General features: G+C 40.3%; 1 protein-coding gene across 1 annotated transcript in view; it reads left to right on the top strand.

Moving 5' to 3' along the window:
• Positions 1-13,069, top strand: part of epha6 (eph receptor A6) — a gene marked incomplete at both ends in the record, with an annotated part of 144,097 nt that overhangs the window by 16,999 nt on the left and 114,029 nt on the right. The gene's annotated exons all lie outside the window — the stretch shown is intronic.

The following is a 13,069-nucleotide window of genomic DNA, read 5'->3' as shown; positions in this document are numbered from 1 at the left end:
TGCATCAGAAAAACAACATTACAGTGACACTGTTGCATTTCTAATGTATTCCATATCTAAACTCGGGCTGATCACAGCCCCTAAAAAGACCTTACATGGAAGAAACTTGGAAGTATTAGCGGTAAGTACTTTAGGTGTTGGTTATAATTTCCTCCAGACTTAAAAAACGGTATTGCTGGTGAGAGATTCAACCAGGAATTATCGCCCATGTGTTATTGATTTAGCTGTAGATGGTCACATTGCTAAAGTCACACATGATCACGTCACTGATTCTGGTGATGTAGATGAGTAGAGGCTTTCTGCTATGTTATTTCGACGTTGTAATAAATCCTTTTAAAATATGTCTTTTGTTTCCAATTATTCTAATGCCTTTCAGGCCTGACAAGCTCCATGTACATAATCCCACTAAATGACACGCCATCTTTATAACATCGCTGACTTTTGAGTCTGATTTGAGCAATCGTTTCAGTGTGGTGTAGGAAGAGTTAGGTATTATTAATATTTTTTAAGGTTCTAGAAATCTGCACTGGAACTTCTTACATTCTACATATCTTGAGAATTGGATGTGTCTACATTTTGGTGGAAAGTAAGGCTTCATGGTTTTTATGTAATTGTTTTAAACAGTACAATTCTGGAGAAAGTTTTTTTTTTACACAAATCTGATTTCATCTTTCTGAAATGCTTCCATATCTAAATTCTGAAATAGAAAATGATCATCTTTCAGGATGAGAGCCCAACTCTTTCTATCAACAGTTGAACCTTGTTCGTTGTCTCCCAGATCATGTGTGGTTGATTGAAACAGGATTTTTTTGGGGGGTTGTCTATAGTCTTGTAATAGCTTTGTGCTAGCAGAGCAATCACAGTGCTCCATCAAGGTCTGACACATCCATTTGTCACACTCTCCGTGGTCTGAAAGGAAACCACGGGAAGATGTGCACACACACACACACGCACACACACACACACACACACACACACACACACACACACACACACACACACACACACACACACACACACACACACACACACACACACACAGACTGCCACGTAACTCCCAGTCTACAGTACATATGGCTTATTGTATTCTCTTGTCAAAATAGAACAAAATGCATCGTCATCTGTTTTGGGCATGGACATGTCAGAAAGCTCAGAAAGAGCCATTGAAGAGAATCCAACCTGACACTTTCAAATGGAAAACAAAAAGGTTCCAACGAGAGATTAATCAACACAAAGCTGACATTTTATACTCCCTGTCTGATCAATAGAGTCAGGGAAGTGACAAGCTAGAATAGAAAATGCATTATTAGTTGTGGAACTACAAGAAAGTACCTTTGATTAGGTCATTTGTAAATGTTAGGCACATATCACTTTATTTAAATGCTTCCCTTTTGTTTCAATTGACATTTTTAGGCATATAAGAAGCAAGACAAACTGGATAATACCAAAGCCATCCAAACATATAACATAAATACATGAAATAAAGGAGAGTGTAAGGTTTACTGTATGAGGAATGGGACACCACTTTATGAAATCACAAAACCGTGATGGAGAAATGACTGTGGACCATAACATAATAATTATACAGATAGTATAATGAAGTGACATAAATGAAACTTTTGAACCAAGTCAATGTGTTTGAAAATCCCCATCATGCCATCATAAGACAAAAGCTTGAAAAAAAAAGTTTGTTTTTTGGGAGGCATGTTATGCTTTTATTAGATAGTAGATAGTCAGAGGGACAAGGGGGAGCTCTTGATTTCCCTGTAGTTACACCCTCGAATCACACTCATTGACAAAAATGTTTTCACTCATAATAACCTCATACTCTGCCAAGTCCCTTCTAGTGCACTCCTTTATCTCTCTCCATCTCTCCATCTCTCCCATCGGTCCCCTCTTTCTGGACACATTTTTGCATCTCAGCAGGAGTTCATACAATAAAGATGACCATCATCCATCTGTGTGACCAGGCAGCAGCTTCTGGTTCTGCCGAGTGAAGCCAATGAATGTGGAAGTGGCTTAAAACTGGGATTCTTTCTACTGGCCAGCAGGGGAAGACTCGCCCGGGGCGTAATTACATGTACAACCGCCACTGATTATGTCGCTCCTCCGCATTCCAAATATGGTCACTTCCGTTCACCGGTTGCAAAAAAGTCAAGATGACGACGGCCATAAACCAAATGATCAAAACCAAATGATCAAACTCGCGGCAGTCTACAAACCGATGGGTGACGTCCCCATGACTACGTTCACTTCTTATTTACAGAATATGTGTGTTACACGTGGAGGACACCCTTTACTGTCGCTGATGCTGCTGCATCAGTAAGCTGTTGCAGCTGCTGAAGGTCACGCATCCTGTCATGCCGAAAATGAAAATGGCTCCCTTTCGTTTTCAAAAAGTCAAGTGGTTTCCAATGGGTTCAAATAACGTGCATCCATATTCACACTTAGTTTTTACTCTGGTCCCATGAACAGAGGGCGACAGTGAGAAATGTGCCATGTTTAATGGTCTCTCAGATTCAGCTGATATTTGAGCTTATTTATCTTGGTTGCCGAGTAGAGTTTACATATTTCTATCTAAAACTGCTTTTGGGGGAAACATAAAACCTTTCATTTTAGCTCATTCAATCTGAATAAAGATCACTCGCCTCCCAAATTCCCTCAATCCCAATTAACCACAGTGGAGGGAATGGATGGATAGGGGTTTTGCTGCATGTTGTAACAGAATGCTGGGGGAAAAGATTGATCACAGCACCGCAGGACAAAACCTCCACCTTTCTCCCTCCTCTCCTCTCTCTTTCACCCTTGGTTTCAATTTACTAAACCCTCAATGATGGCGAAGTTTCACATCCAATAGCATTCGTCTCTAAGGCTTCCAAAACACACTTGTAAACAACATATCTGGGAAGTAGGTGAAGCACAGACAGATCAATAACATACTGTATATATATATATATATATATATATATATATATATATATATATATATATATATATATATATATATACATGTATTATTATTATTATGTTCTATTAGCCAGTGAACATATGTGTGTATGCAGAATCAGTATCAGGAACAAATGGTATTTTAACATCTCTCTCTCTCTCTCTCTCTCTCTCTCTATATATATATATATATATATATATATATATATATATATATATATATATATATATATATATATATAGTATATTCTTCTCATTCTCCTCCAATTACATAGAGTTAGAGCTGGAATGAAAGAGAGATGTTGGCAAAGATTCCTCCCCTGAAGCTCCACAGTTTATCATCTATGTCTCTTGTATTTTGAGAGAATAATTTGAGAGAGAAATATCTTATTTTCTTGTCAGCCCTCAAGTCAAACTTCAGTCTAGATCTTGGATCCTACATGGGAAGGTGTGTGGGGGCGTTGGGGGTCAGATGATGGTTCCCGTAAAAGGGATTTGGTTTCATCTGAGATTAATGTTTTGTCTGGCATGCTCTCTAAAATGCACTTAACATTTCATACAAATTCTGAGGATGCTGAAAGCCGTGCCACACCGCATGCTTTCTCTGTGCAGCTCCCTCTGTCCTAATTGATCGAGCAGGCCAGACAATCCCGTTTTGTCTGCACTCATTTCCAGTCAAGCTTGTTTAAGCGATACAGACTGGAGTCAGATGGCTTTGCTAAGGGAAGATGTCTCCTGCTGTCACCAGACAGACAGGAAGACAGACAGGCAGACATGGGTGGAGAGACAGCAACACACTAACATAAGACCCAGAAGGCATACCCCAACAAATATTTTGTAGCAAATAATCCTAGTGGAAATTTGGGCTAACCTTTACATGCACACTCATTGAGATGTCAATATAACTGCTGCTTTATAATTCGGAATTTCAGTGTTTCATTTAAAATCTCTTCCCAAAATGTATTGTGTATGTTCTTAAGACCTGACAAATACAGTTGCCAGTTTATTAGGTACACCTAGCTGAAACTAATAAGAGACAACAGTCCTGCAATATATCCTGCCTTAATGAACTTTTTTTAATATTCGACTGTATGATCTTTCTGAAAGCTGAAGGCTGTGGTGCTGTCAAACTGTATTGTGTTATACTGACAGGTGATTATGTGTTGTTGTTCAGCACATGTATGGGGGGAAAGCAACCAATCTCTATAGTTTTTTTTTTCCGGAGAAAATAATCATTATTTTCCCAGCAGGGAAAGGTCACTCTTTTCTAGTCTATCTGCCTATATCTTTCAAAAAGACAAGACGAGTAATGGACGCCATTATCATTATCAAACTAGCACTTAGAGGAAGAGAATCCATTAAATATGTTGGACCTTTCTTTGGAAAGTTAATGACTTTTTGCAAGCTTAGTATTCTTTGTTTTGTTTTTCTGCCCATTTTGTGTCTTACTTTTGCATTTAATTCAATGTCAGGTGTCGCAGGCTGTCCACCGCAAAAACTGTGCTTAAGCTACATCCCACCAACTTAAGCCTACAGTCATCTTAATTCTCACCTTAACCTTCAATCTTTATCCTAAAGCATCCCTTGAAAACTGTCCTCCAATTTTTTTTGCCCCTTATCTTTTCTATTGTTACGAGAGAAGCTTTGGCCCTCAAGCGTACAGAAGTGCTGCAACACACACACACACACACACACACACACACACACACACACACACACACACACACACACACACACACACACACACACACACACACCTCATCCTCACACATTGTTACAAACAGCTCTGCATGCACCATGCTTTCTTTACCTCTTGTCCGCTCTGTCTTACTGTCTTGTGCCTCCGGTACTCTTCATCTTCCTCTTTCCCCATCCTCCTGATATCTTTCTCCCATTTTCTTCCTTTTCACTGCCTCTCTGTCTCAACCCCCTCTCTCTGTCTCTCTGACAGCCTCCTCTTAACAGCGAGCAGCAGACTGTGAAAACAGGCAAGAGGCAATGTGTTGCAGTTGCGTTTGTGTGTTGCATCCTGTATGTCTGTAGAGGGAGGGCAGTTTAATTAACTAAATGAAACGGTGGAATAAAAGTGATGTTTATAATGTTACTCCAGATGACGCAGTTATTTCCCTTATTCTGTTTAATCATAGCTCGCCTTCTCATAATGCTGCGGCCTTGAGCTTGGACACTTGAAGTGAATTGGGGCAGAGAGAAAGAACGAATGAGATAGTGCTGACCTTCTACAGTTTAAAATGTCAGTTGTCCTTATCATTGACTGCAGTGTGTGGCTATAGTTGACACCAGTTAGACCCCTGCTTTTAAATCGTGAGTGCAGATCAGAAAAACGATTCCCTTACAATACTGAATAAAGTGTAGAATTGAGATTATCAGAGACTCTTCTCATGAATTACAGAGTCACAAAACAAAGCATACAATAGCATTTGCAATAGCTTCAAAGAACTACCTACTTGTTTCGAGTATAAAACAATTATAGCTCGACACTCTATTTGTGTGTCTGTGCAGCATGCTTCCCCTCTACCTGGGTGACCTGGTCTTATCTAAGCTGTCTATGGCTGCACCCTGCTACCTCACCCACTGGCAAAGTCTGTGTGTGTGCCGCTGTGTGCAGCCGTCACTGTGATCTCACATCAGTCAGAGGCTGCTGAGCCAAACATTGACATTCCAGACTGCCTGCCCGCCCGCTTGCCTCTTTGTCAAAAATAGATATGTAAAACGACAAGCTCTTTCCCCCTCATTTTTCCCACGCACAGTTTGCCTGAGCCGGTGGAGGGATAAAAAAAAGAAAAGGTCTCTGGTCTGTGTCAGCTCAGATGAGACAGAGTCAACGTGCTTGGAGGGGTGACATAGCACCGTTTAGGCAAATGAGATAAAGGAGAAGAGGTTGAAAGGAGACAAGGTTCAGGCCCTTATCCAGGGTTAATCCTGCAGGTAGATGGGGTTTTACTGGCATGTGGGCTTTGAAGCTGCTGTTGAATTATAGTTTTGCCAACTGTGAAGATGCTGTGTGTTCATTGTGACTTGAGATCTGGCAGCTTTCATCCGCAAACGTCAAGGGATTTAGGGTTTCTGTTAGCCAGAGGGATGAATTTACTCTTTGTTGGTCCCAAAAACGGCGTTGTATTTGAAACAGGGACTTTACATGGGTTTCTCTCACTGCAGAGTAGCACTCTTACCTGACTCTTAGTCGAGCGTTATGATGATCTAGGCTACACATACAAATTCCTATCACTTTTGCTCAAAACACATTTTCTTTTTCTACAAAGGAAAAAACACTTTAGACACATTAACGTGACACAAACAATATATCTGAAGCTGATGGGAATGCCGTTTTATCAGGTATTTGGTTATTTTAAACAAAGTATCAGAAGACACATTATAATTTTAAGCCGATGACGGCGCTAGATGAAAAGTTCAGGGATCATGCAATGTTCATCCTGATGGAGACATGAATGAGTGTCCAACAAGTCATGGCAATACATGCAGTAGACATTTCACTCAAAACTATAATGTCAACCTGCTGTTGGTTCTACAGGTCGAAGGCAATGCATCTCCAACGTTTTTACAATGTATTGTGAAACAGCGAATATCAGTCTCATTAGTCGGGTACTAAAGTAGGCACTACCCCAGTATCTTGTTCATGGACAATTCATGAGGTCACATGTTTGTGATGCAGTGTGAGGAACAAGGCTGTCTCTTCTTAAAGGACACCCTCTTTGACTTCAAGGGATGTGGCGAGTTTGCATCCGTTAATGGCAGCCTTGATTGATGTAATATCAGTGAGAGGAGCGATCTCATTATACTGTGCTTAATAGCATAAATGTGTTACCACACCAGCAAGAGCTTCACTGAATCCAGTATACAACCAAGACATAAAGGAGGTGACAGAAAACAACATGTTGAATGCTATTTTGGCAGAAACGTCTTTCTATGAAAGATCTTTTTAAGGAAAACACATGCTTGGCTTTACACAGCAAATTATTTTTGCATAGATGAACTCTGTTATGCAGAGATCCATAATGAGCTGGTGCATTAGTTGGCATTCTGTGCCCTCAATGCCTCAACGTAATATTGTCTTATCTCAAAGAAGTGTATACAAGCATATTCTGCAGAGATGTCACACAGGGCAAAACGTGCTTTACACTTTCAGAAGGGAGCTGTTTACTTTGCCGTTGTTTTTTGGGTTGGTCTATTGTCTGTCAGATCAGAGCATTGTGACAGTTTGCTCTGTGTGCTGCAGCTTCGAGAAGTGTTGCTTGTCCAAACAAGACGGCAAAAGTAGAGTTCAAACCAGGTTTCAAAAACATATAGAAAGCCAGGGTTATCCCTCGTATTGGCAATACACGGGCTAATATTTGACGTCTAAATCAATGAGCAGTCAGGCTGTGTTCACTGCTGATAATGATAGAGGTGTATGGGTAAATTATGATGTTGTCAATGTCTGACCGAAGAAATAATTCCAGAGTAGTGGGAGGAATTTACTCAACAGTCTGTTAAACCTGCAATCAAATGCCTCAAGGGAACACTTTAATTTTATGAGTTGTGCTCACTGGTTTGTCATTAAATTTCCGAGGTGTTTACACTATGGCAAGAATACAACTCTAGAGGAACCACTTAATCTGTATTGTTTGGGCGTTTTCAATGCTCCACACACGAAGATACTGGTTATCAGCTCCACGCAAACATCAGTCCAACATGGGCAGTCGTTAAAATGTCAACACGGGTCGAACTCTATGTTCTGTGCCCTCGGCTCTCTTAGGAGGATGAGTGAGGCCATCACCAACAGGGTGTCACTTTGTGAGAGCACCACAGGGATGACAGATGGATGCGGGTGCTCTGGCTCCACCCTGCTGGCCGCCCATCCGCTGTCACTGTGATGGATGCAGGAATGAGTGAAGCATAGGGCCTTTGGATTTCATTTGCTCACCACTGTTCACTTCTCCTATTGATTTGGGGATGTGCTGGCAACGGGCAGTGGGATACTGTGTGTGTGTGTGTGTGTGTGTGTGTGTGTGTGTGTGTGTGTGTGTGTGTGTGTGTGTGTGTGTGTGTGTGTGTGTGTCAAGAGTAATGTGGGTTACATCTTGCTTGTTTTAAATTGAAGAATCAGTTCCTTAAGAGCAGTGACAAACAACCAGATATATAAGAAGTACTTAATAAAAATGCATCCAACTTCAAAATCAAATGATAAGCGTCGCACTCTGATACAACCAAATCGTCTAATATAAAACTTTAAAGGCTATTGTTTGAAGTGCTAAAAAGTCTAGTCTAGAAAACATCTATTTTTTAAATTATAAATCATTGCAGTTCGTCGTCACAGCTCTGTGTTTTACAGATAATAATAAAAAGTAATGCTTTTTGCTTATACTTAAAGTTTTCCCTGATGTCCACTTTTTTATGTTAAGATGCAAGCCATATTATTTACTATTGTTTTTGTTTGGTTATGTTTTACTTGTGTAGCAAATGGGCTTTAACTGCACTACATTGTGCAGCCCTGTGTTGCATAATGACAATAGATTATCGTTGAATATGGACATCGCTAATCAGCTGATCGCCACACAGCTGTGAATGAACCAGTGATTGTGACGCATGCATGAAACAGATGATGGCAGTCAGCTATAGCAAGTGCAACTTCAGTGTGCTGTCTGAACTAACACTATGCTCCATCTGGCGTACAGGTCTGGGTCTGAATGATAACGATTATAGCGAAAATCTACTGAAATATCAGACATCTGATATTTGCATTCAGCTTCTTTCAGAATGTTATGTTTATATTTCTGCATCCCACCTGCAACGCCTCATCATTATAGATTGCAATCATTAGTAATTATCACTACCCAATAAGGAGACATACAAAGAAAAGAGAGAAACCTGATTAAAAAGTAAGGATTGAAACTAAACGTTAAGGTTACTCGCTGTGTCATAGTAGCTCTACCAGCAGGCTGTAGAATGGAACATATGGTGTCAATATAAAGGATTTTCTGACATGTTCAATATTGTTATGCAGGTTCTGTCTAGAGTCAAATTATGTCAATATTCCTCATTGGCACACCTTTTCTTATTGAATTGGAAGTCCTAAAGTACACAGTGGAAATCTATTTCCATAATTCCCCAATCAAAGTAGTGATTGTCTTGTCTCCACTGTCAGACACAATGACTTTAGCCCCACTTGTCCCTAATGAGCCCTCAATAGAGCAACTTTTGAAACACACACACATACAATGTGATAAAATGCACACACAAATGCAAAGATTTGGGGGTAAAGAATGCTGCATATAACAACTGAGTAATTAAAATTAAGCTTGTACTTGAACACAGTTTAGGGGTTCTCTCACTAATGTGAGATATCAGATTTCACATTTGTAAGTGATGAGTTGCAGGTTAGGAAATGGTTTTGAATGTAACATTGTTCCTGGTAGTCTCTGAGACTAAATCACATGAAATGGTTGGTGAAGGGGTGGGTGATTTTATTCGCTCTCTCTCGCAGTCAGAATTAGCAGCCAGTGATCCTTAATATTCATAAGTCATAAAAATGCTGGAAGAACACATTCCATTTTGCGTTTGCACCTTTTTTCCTTACTTTTTTTCCCACTCAGTTTTAGTTGTTTCACTTTCTTTTCATTGTTTGTTCTTTTCTCATAAAGTCAAAGAGCTGACATCAAGTTCCCTCGTGAGCAAGGACTCTTCATCCATCTCCCTCATTTCTATTGCTATACTGTATGTGTGTGTGTGTGTGTGTGTGTGTGTGTGTGTGTGTGTGTGTGTGTGTGTGTGTGTGTGTGTGTGTGTGTGTGTGTGTGTGTGTGTGAGGCGGAGGCAGAGGTTTTTCATCCATCACTGAGGGAGGCTCTGGGATTAAATAAAAATCTCTCAATCCCAGTGTCAGTGGCATCACACACACACACACACACACACACACACACACACACACACACACACACACACACACACACACACACACACACGCACACACACACAGTTCAGCAAGATGAGACAAAGTGTATAGGGGGAAGAAGGAGAAAGGAGATAGAGAGGGCATCAAATATGAGACCAACAGAAAGGGATAGAAAGGGGAAACGCAGAGAAAGATGGATGAATAATGGATAGAAAGAAAGAAAGAAAGAAAGAAAGAAAGAAAGAAAGAAAGAAGCAGAGGAAAAGAATATACAAGAAGAGAAAAGAGAGAAATGTTTTCGAAAACTTTGGAAGAAATGCTATTAATACCTAGTGAATGCTCACAAGGTATGGAGAAATAACAAGTCACCTAAAAACACTATGCAATACTTCCTGTTAAAATAAGAACACATTAAAATGTCCTCAATAGACCCCGACACTTCAGATTCAGTTATCATTTTCTGCCAGTATTAAGTATATCATGTCTAAGTTGTCTTCAGAAACAGAAGCGTTAACATCCCATTGATGGGATTAAATGCGTATTAGAGTTTGACGAGGCGCTGTGGCATGTTGGTGCTGCCTAATGCGACTTAGTGGTATCTTTTCCCAGACAAACTGTAATGTGATATATAGTTATAATTTAATCACCCGGCTGTGGAGTTAATGGCAAAAAGGACAAGAGAGATAAATGACCCAACAGGGGTAAGTCCAGCAGAGGGAGTAATTCTCGTTGTTTTAGAGTTAATTACTTTGTCCTCACCTTGATGAAGTAAAGTATAGCAGGTTTTTATTTTACGCCCACTGTGTGTCAAATTGTGTCAAAGATGGCAAAAGGAATTGCTTTTCAGTGTTTTGTGTGTAAATGTTGTCTGGGGGAGGGAAAGAAACCACAAAAAGAGAAACAAAAAAGATGGATAATGATCTGAAGAAAGAAAAGTGCTGATTTCTTTTAGTTGTTTTCTCCTCCCCGGTCTTTATCTTTGCTTTAATTGAGAGAGGAAGCCTCCAGAGACCAGAACATACCTGCACCCAACTCCACAGACACAGTGTGTGTGTGTGTGTGTGTGTGTGTGTTTGTGTGTGTGTGTGTGTGTGTGTGTGTGTGTGTGTGTAACCACAGCAGGAGCATGTTTTGTTCTAAGAAGAGCCGGCGAGGCTGCAGGACACTCGGTAGTGTCCTGCAATCCCCGGTGAGGACAAAAGAAAAATGAAAATATAAATATTTATACAGATCAAGTCTCCTGTGGCCCAAATGAACACCTGCGATTTGACTGTATTCGTCTTTCACACCAACAATATACAATATGCAGTGTCCTTGTTTCCCATAGGACATTTATAATTCCTCCCTAAAATTGCTGTGGGGGCTGCTAAATTCCAGCCACCGGATGAAAAGGTGTACTGTATTTATTTTCAGTATTCATTATTTAGGCACACAGATATTTTTAGGGAAATTCAGTCTCCAAAGTCCAACTATTTCCATACTTTGGACTGTCAAGACTTGTTTATTGTCATTAATTGAAATGTATATTACAACGCAAGTGTACATGGTTGTATGTGTATCAGCGAATTGGGGGGATTTTAGTTCTTACGCATGGTATCAATAAAACACTTGCTCCACTACACAGTATCGGCACAACGTAGACTCTCCTAAATAACAAAAAAAGGATAACTACCTTGCTATTCCCTGCAGTGGGTATTACACTTACTGTGTGTGTGTGTGTGTGTGTGTGTGTGTGTGTGTGTGTGTGTGTGTGTGTGTGTGTGTGTGTGTGTGTGTGTGTGTGTGTGTGTGTGTGCAACCTTAAAATCTGCAAGAATTTTTAGGTTTTTACACAATGAGCACACACGTCTCCTGGCAGTCTAAAAGCTCCACTTCTTAACCTGCCCCACTAGTTTATTTCAGTAATAGGCCTAATTATTAAGTAATTCTTCATTAGCAGGTCATAACACACTCTTGTTCGCACTGAGCGACATTTGACTTTTAAATTATATTGAATTCTTTCTTCTTTGTTTTACCCAACCAAGCCGAACGCATGGAACCACTAAATGTTTAATTTTGATTAAGGACGAGTGGAGCGGGTTATGACACTATATTTTACAGTGCTGTTCTCCATAGGGCTCCAGGTTTCACAGTTTAAATGAAAATAAAAAGAGCCCATCTCCGGGCAAGTGGCCAGTGAAATGACTGGCTCTCTTTCATGCGCCAGAGTGATGGGCTATAAGGGCTTTGGTCTCAGGCTGCAATCAATCAGACACATTTTCTGACCGTTTTTCAATTATGCATGTTCAGGCTCGATGGCAAGTTACTAAAGGGGGCTTCACTTAAAGTTTTCTTCTTTGATAAAGAAGTTCTCATTCAGATGACACATCAGCGTGACACACACACAATAAAGGGGCTCTGATCCTGTCAGGCTGGTGGTTTCAAAGGAACCTCAGGCTTTGGCCCCTTTGGGTGTGATGCTGTCGCTGAAGCGACCCTTATATTTGGAAGTCAATTAAGAGGAAATCAATTTCATTGCTTGTAAGACAACTTGGAAAAACTCAATTTCTAGCTCTTGTAAACATAAAGCAGCAGAGTGACTCGTTTTAAAGTGCTGACACCACGTAGCTGCTTGACATTATCAGCTAGCTGACAACATGTGGAAGTCTTGGAGGCGTTTAGATCATCTTTGAATGGTATTTAGTTGGGGATTGGAGTAGCAATATGTTCTATCACCGTGGATTGTTTTCCCCCTTAGGGACAAGCCACAATAATAGCTCTGCCTCTTTCTCTCTGTCTCTGGCCACAGTCTATCTACAGTGTCGTTTGAGCTCATTTAATTGCCTCCTAACTTTAGTAATTCTCTTGTATCTCCTGATGAAACACTTTGCAGCATCCCTCCATGCATGCTTAACACGTTTTATTTCATCTCTTTCTTTATCGCCTGCTTTCTATCTTCTCTCTCTCTCCGTTTCACACAACTTGCACACCCTACTTTGTGACTAAAGAATGTAGTCCATTATGAGGAATGTTTTCAGTCGGAATCAATACATTACACACTGATCCCTTAAATACAGCAACCAGCCTTGATACATTGTAAAATGTCCTGAGAAGAATGGTTCAAAGCTATGTCTGACTTTGCTCTGTGTCCACACACAAACACAGTTCTGTGAAAGAGCTTTCTTGCTCAGTTCTGCAACAGTCACTACCGATAGGTGATAGACTCCGTGGATT

This window comes from Taurulus bubalis (assembly GCF_910589615.1).
Source record: "Taurulus bubalis genome assembly, chromosome: 15".
In the NCBI taxonomy this organism is placed as follows: domain Eukaryota; kingdom Metazoa; phylum Chordata; class Actinopteri; order Perciformes; family Cottidae; genus Taurulus; species Taurulus bubalis.
Note: the sequence above shows the minus strand (reverse complement) of the source record. Positions and strands in the feature narration are given on the sequence as shown.